The sequence below is a fragment of the Bison bison genome, unplaced genomic scaffold (assembly GCF_000754665.1).
Source record: "Bison bison bison isolate TAMUID 2011002044 unplaced genomic scaffold, Bison_UMD1.0 scf7180017864491, whole genome shotgun sequence".
Taxonomy (NCBI): domain Eukaryota; kingdom Metazoa; phylum Chordata; class Mammalia; order Artiodactyla; family Bovidae; genus Bison; species Bison bison.
This window is the reverse complement of record NW_011495050.1, coordinates 489,876-496,820: the sequence shown is the minus strand read 5'-3', so window position 1 is coordinate 496,820 and position 6,945 is coordinate 489,876. Positions and strand designations below refer to the sequence as shown.

The 6,945-nt window shown below is 45.6% G+C and overlaps 1 non-coding gene across 1 annotated transcript; it reads right to left on the bottom strand.

Annotated features, from left to right (window-relative positions):
- Positions 1 to 5,975: 5,975 nt before the first annotated feature.
- Positions 5,976 to 6,048, bottom strand: TRNAG-CCC. Its single transcript has one exon. It is a non-coding gene; the product is annotated as a tRNA-Gly (tRNA).
- Between the last annotated feature and the right edge of the window lie 897 nt (positions 6,049 to 6,945).

Sequence of the window (6,945 nt, the reverse complement as noted above, 5' to 3'; positions counted from 1 at the left end):
GTTGTCAAAATTTACTGGATTATAAGTGACTTACGATGTTGAGAATCTGTGGTTTTGTCGATCTAATTTTATATAAAACACACAATCATGACTCATGAACTAGTTGTGGAGAGATCACCCACTCTGCCGGGCTTCATCTATAATCTAGCCACTGCATGAGGTTTGAAAGGACTGTTCTGCAGCCGTGCTGGGGACCAGGAGACAGGTGTGGGGCTGGCAGGTGTGACAGCAGTCAAGTGTTCATGGGGGGTTTGAGTAATGAAGTGGGCTTTGTGCAGGATGTTCAGCCAGGAGGGGGTATGAGTCAGTGGTTAGTCCATTTCCCCCCAGAGGGAGCTTTTCACTTGGAATCTATTGACCTGGCCTGGCTCCCTTCAGTTTGCTGAGTGCCAACTCTGCTTCAGCGAGTCTGAATGTCTGGCTCTTGCTGTGAGGTTCACAGCCTCCTCACTGGGACAAGTGGGCTTGGGGGCAGTTCCTGCTTGAGGCATGGGCACTGCAGAGAGTGCAAATTCCCCAAGTTTTGATAGCTCATGTGATCCAGGCACAACATGATTTGAAACAAAGAAAAGCTGGAAAGGCAATCACGACAATGGGGCAAAACCAAAAACGTAAGCAAAGGCACAAACAAAAAAATGCAAGACCTGCAGCTCAAGTTAGGGATGGAATAATAGTCACATCAGGGCCCAGACCCTAAAGATTATCTGCCTGCAGTGCAGGAGACCCAGGTTTAACCCTTGGGTCTGGAAGATGCCCTGGAGAAGGAAATCGCTACCTACTTCAGTATTGTTGATTGGAGAATTCCATGGACAGAGGAGCCTGGCGGACTACAGTCCGTGGGGTCTCAAAGAGTCCAATGTGATTGAGTGACTAACACCTTTACTTTTCTCAACACATCCAGAGGGGTGAACCGGGACAGGTGGATATAGCAGAGGGTAGCCATAGCAAAAGCCATGGGGAACAGCACTTTCTAGACACAGGTTATTCCAAGGTGGAGGAGAAGGCAGGATGGCTGCATGAAAGTGGAAGAGGTCTCCAAGCAGAAATGTCCATGGAGTCCAACTCCTAACTGTGAGGGGGAAGGTGAAACCGTGGGATCAGATATCAGAATCAATGTCTGCAAGAGATGGGCACCCACTGGATGATGTTTGAATCTGGTTTGCCATGAGCTTGTTGCCCCAGGACTGCAGGGCTGACAGTCTGCAATGGAAAATGTCTGGTGCCGGCTATCTGGTGCCAGCTATCTGGTGCTGGCCCAGGTGAGTCAAGAATTGACAACATCCACTTAGAAACTGTGTCCAGCCAGGCTCAAGGATCATAGTGATCACAGTTTCCTGAATGTACTTCCTGATTCCTGCCTCATTCCTCAGCTGAGATTTAGGCTCATGCTTTTACATACCCTGTTTCCATTAAGTCTCCAAGTCACCCAGGTAGCAGCTCTGATCCCACAGCTCTGAGACATTGTTTCTGAGTCCCTCAGGGTTGATTTGGACATCCCTGAAGTAACTATGGAGAAATAATGATTGATTAGTGGCTGATGTGGCCCTAGACAGTATTTCTTAATTCATGATATGATTGAACTGGTGAACTAGAGTCTTATCCACGGTAGAAATGTTCCCATGTGCTTCTGCTATGAAGATTGCTTAAATCCTGCCAACCCTTCAATTAACAATAAAAAGTACATTGCAGAATCAGTGGAAATTGTAGGCCAAAGGCCAGTATATTTTTGCTGTTTTGTCATAGGCAGAGGCCAATCTGTAGAAAAGTCTGGATTTTTAGGCTCAAATTCCTTAGTGTTTAATAACAAAGATATCTCTTCCCATTAGAAATGCCAGACCACAAAGAGTTGTCCCCTGGGAGTCTCACACATCTGGATTGGAAATAAAATCATCAATTGCTTCTGTATAGTTGGAGGGTTCACACAATACATGTATAAGTACCACCATTATCCCTCCTGATTAACCTGTAGAAAAATTTTAAACACTACTACAAGGGGCTTCCCATGCAACTCAGAGGGAAAGAATCCATCTGCCAAGGCGGAAGATGTGGATTAGATCCCTGGGTGGGGAAGATCCCCTGGAAGAGGAAATGACAACCCACTCCAGTATTCTTGCCTAGAGAATCCCACGGGCAGAGGAGTACCGAGGGCTACAGTCCATGGTATCGCAAAGAGCTGGACATGACAGAGTGACTGAACATGAGCTCTACAAGGTAGAGACTCCACTGGTGAAGATGAACTCTGAGCACCTAAGCCTTTCAGACTCCATTTTCTCAGGGTCAGTGGTGGGGAGTTTGAGTGGTAAAACAATGATTTTTAATCACATGGGGAGAATAAGAAAGATCCCATTGTGCAGGCGGTGTGCATGCTAAGTCGCTTCAGTCATGTCCGAGTCTTTGTGACCCTATGGACTGTAGCTCAGCAGGCTCCTCTGTCTATAGGATTCTCCAGTCAAGAATACTGGAGTGGGTTGCTATACCCTTTTCCAGGGGATTTTCCCTAGCCAGGGATCGAACTTGCATCTCTTATGTCTCTCGCATTGGCAGGGGGGTTCTTTACCATTAGTATCACCTGGGAAGACTGGAACCCAAGATCAATTAAATGGAGTCTGGGGGGAGACTTTTGCCTCTGTAATTTTGTGAAACTTCTCTAGCGGATCCAAAATATGCAGCCAGGGCCGAGACCCACTGCTGTAGCAGAGATCATGCTCAGGCCAGGCCACTTTCTGAATCTAAACCACCTTGTTGGTATGATGGGTTATTGCTCTTCTCAGTTCTTAGCGTGACCAGGGCTCCTGGACAGGGCAGGCCACCTCTGGCCTTAAACCTCCCCCAACTAGGTTGCTGAGAAATAGAATCATTTTCTGTGTGAAACAGGCTGAGAGCACCTGGTGGTTTATAAATCAGTCCTTTCATTTACAGGAAGTCGGCATGAAGGTCATCACGCCGCAGCAGTGAATGTCGTCAGCCATTTGGGTCAACCCTGCAAACTGGCAGCTTCCAACAGGGCGCCTGCCATGTCTGTGTTCTGTTTCTCTCTCACCCAACTGGCTGTGTCTCTGTCTGCCTGCCTGCCTGTCATTCAACTTCCTTGTTTAAATTATTTTCCCAACAGTTTTAAAGGGGCGCCCTAAGAAAGTATTATCATACATCTTTGTAAATAGAAGACATGAAGGATAGGCTGCTTAGGTTCCTGTTCCTCTGGGTTCACTTACCTGATCCCTTATTCTGGAATTTCCTCACTTGTGCACTTTAATAATAGCAATAAAGTTGATTTACAATGTTGTGTGTTTCAGGAGCACAGCAAAGTGAATCGGTTATATATACATACACATACATATTTGTTGCTGTTCTTTAGTCACTAAATCATGTGCGACTCTTTTTTGACCACATGGACCATAGCCAGCTAGATTCCTCTGTCCATGGGATTTCCCAGGCAAGCATACTGGAGTAGATTGACATTTCCTTCTGCAGGGGATCTTGCTGACCCAGGGATCAAACCTGTGTCTCCAGCTTGGCAGGTGGATTCTTTACCACTGAGCCACCTGAGAAGCCCATATTTACACATGCATGCGTGCACACACACACACACACAGATAGATATAGATATTGTTTTTCAGATTCTTTTCTCTTATAGGTTATTACAAAATACTGAGTATGGGTCCCTGTGCCGTACAGTAGGTCCATGTTGGCTTTTGTACTTTCCTGTGTCTCAGGACTGACTTACTGCTCTTTCACTGGAACCCCCTTGCCCACATTTTCCTATTTATCTGCCATTCCCATTCTTCATGGCCCACTGCTAGCGATGCTTATTTGGCACATCCTGCCATCAGAAATGTAATCTTCTGCATTTGAACTGCTGTAGCGCTTGCCCGCTTTGTCTGAAATCACAATCCCTTTGCACAGCAAGCAAGTGTATGTCTGAGGGTATGACAGATCTCCTGGTGGTGGCTGTAATTGGTGGCCTAATTCCCATTCACTTTGTAGCAGACTGCATTCTCCAAAATAAGTCACAACAATCATTCCAGCCTCGTACAGTCTTCCAGAGTCTAGCCATGGAACCATCGAGATGTGGAATTTATGTTCCTTCGTCTTGAACCTGAGTGGGCCTTTGTGACTTCTTGTGCAAATAGAATGAGACAAAAGTGAGGTTAAGTTAGAAAAGGGGACACAGGATCTCCTTTCTTGGGACATGTATCTCTATCTTGGGACATGTGTCTTCAGAGTCTGGAGCTGCTCTGAAGAGATCCAGTGACTTGGAAGTTGCCCTGCCAGGGAGACCACACAGCGACTATATGGAGACAGAGGGAGGTGCTGAGGACCCTGTAGTGATCTGTAAGCAGCCTCCTCCCCTAGATAATGTCACAGGGAGCAGAGAAGTGTCCTCCCTGGCCCCAAGTCCTGCCCAAATTGTAGACTTGTAAGCTAAATAAGATTGCTAATCAAGATTGTTTTAGACATAAGTTTTGGGTGGTTTGCTAGAGCCATAAGTAGCCAGAACATTGCTTTTCCTCTGTCCTAACCCAGTTTCAGCTTTGTTCGGCTCACTCTCACCTTTTCCTGCACCCAGCCTGGAAGAAGCTTGGCACAACCCCAGTTCTGGGGGCAGGTGGCTCTATTTGGTCTAAGTGTATCTGAACCTTTGGCCAATTTCCAGGGATTCTTTCAGGATTCAGTTCAGGCCAAAGTACAAGAGGAGCCTTCCCTGGTGGCTCAGATGGTGAAGAATCTACCTGCAATGCAGAAGACCAGAGTTCAATCCCTGGGTAGGGAAGATCCCCTGGAGGAGGGCATGACAACCCATTCCAGTATTCTTGCCTGGAGAATCCATAAACAGGGGAGCCTGGTGGGATACAGTCCATGGGGTGGCAAAGAGTCAGACACTACTGAGTGACTAACACTTTAGCTTTCACAAGAGGAGAGGTCTGTTAGGGACTTCTTGGTATATTCTTTTTCTCTCTTTTGGGAAAACTTCTAGAAACTACTTTCTGCCTCCCTAGATTTTCATTATGTGCCTATGTGAGGTCCAGAACCACTGCACCTATATCATTACCAGCTTGAGATGAATCTCCATCATGGAGGAGAGTAGAGGCCAAGGGTATCACAGAGGAACAGAGCTAGAACCACTAGATCAAACCATTCCTGAAGCTTACCCTACTGCAAGACTTCCCATTATAGGAGTGTATCATTAGGGGTCAAGTTTTACTGTGTCATGCAGATCTAAAGTAACAATAACTTAAACAGGATAGATATTTCTTTGTCACAGAAAAGTGTAGGAAAGCAGGTCAGGGCTGGTGTGGAAACCACCATTCTCTGAAGTCCTCAGTGGCTCAGGTCCTTCCAGGTCATCAGTCCTCTATCTCCAGGATATGGGCCTTGCCCTTAAGGTCTGAGACAGAGGCATTCATTTTCCAGGAGGCTAGGAGGAGGAAGGCATAAGAAGGCTAAGTATCTGTCTCTTGGGGAAGATTCTTAGAGGCTGCCAAAAACACTTTGGCTTATATCTTGCTGGCTAAAACTTAGTGTGTGGGAAGCTGGGAAAGTAGTTTTTATTCTGGGTGGCCAGATGCTCAAGCAATCATGGGATTACATGGCTGAGGGATATTGGGAGACAGCTCAGTCTCTGACATAGTGAGGCAATGAACTTCTTTACTGCTTAAAATGAGTTTATGTCAGATGTTCTGTTAACGCATAGCCAAAAAGATCTTGACTAATACATCCTCTTTCTAGTGTATCAGTATAATCTAGAATACTCTTTTTTCATCAGTCTGTTTTACCCTGAAGTTCAAGTCCTGGGGACCTTGAATCAACAGAGGAAGAATATTTGTGTCTGTTTCCCTTCTCTTGTCTTATATCTTAACACACACACACACACACACACACAAGACTATTTATTTATTTGGCTGCACCGGGTCTTTGTTGTGGCATACAGGTTCTTTTAGTTGCAGCATCCGACTCTTGTGGGATGCAGAATCTCATTCCCTGACCAGGGATTGAACCTGGGTCCCCTGCGTTGGGAGCACAGAGCCTTAACCTCTGGACCATCAGGGAAATCGTCTTATCTTTTCAAGGGAGAAGGTATAACAGCATGTGGGTAGTCTAAGTCAAGAATGGAGAAATCTTTGGTATTGAATGCCAGCCTCATCACACTGACCTTGCAGGAGGGCAGGGACCATATACTGTATTGTTCACTGTTGTAGCCTAGCACCCATTACAATGTCTGGCACCTAGGAGGTACTTGACAAATATTTGTTGAATACATGAATGACTAGTTGAGTTCTGATAGATCGATATAAATTGGCCATGTTGAAGAGGATTCCTGGGCTTCATCTTGGCTGAAAGTGAAAGTGAAAGTGTTAGTTGCTCAGTCATGTCTGACTCTTTGCTACCCCACAGACTGTAGCCTGCCAGGCTCCTTTGTCCATGAAATTCTCCAGGCAAGGATACTGGAGTGGGTTGCCATTCCCTTCTCCAAGGGATCTTCCCAACCCAGGGATCCAACCTAAGTCTCCTGTGTCTCCTGCATTGGCAGGCAGGTTCTTTACAGTCTGAGCCACCAGGGAAGCCCCTCATCTTGGCTGAGCCATGATCAATTACTGATATCTGCTCTGAACTTATGATGGGGATGTTTGCCATTGTTGGTGATTGATGGAGAAATACCTCAGATGATTCTTTATAGCAAATATCTTGTTATTATGCACCTTAAATATATTTATTTTCAATAAAAAAGCATCTTTCCCTATACAATTACATTTCTTTTCCTCATAAGAAAACCTCCCCCCAGTAACTTGCCCATGGCAGGAATCAATCAATATTTGTTAAGTATCAGTCGTGTTTTCCCACAACAGTGCTGTGCACTCAGCATGTAATCAATCACCTGCCACTGATGGATACATTCGAATTCAATATTTCTATATATGCCTTCGTGCATATTTACCTCAACAAACA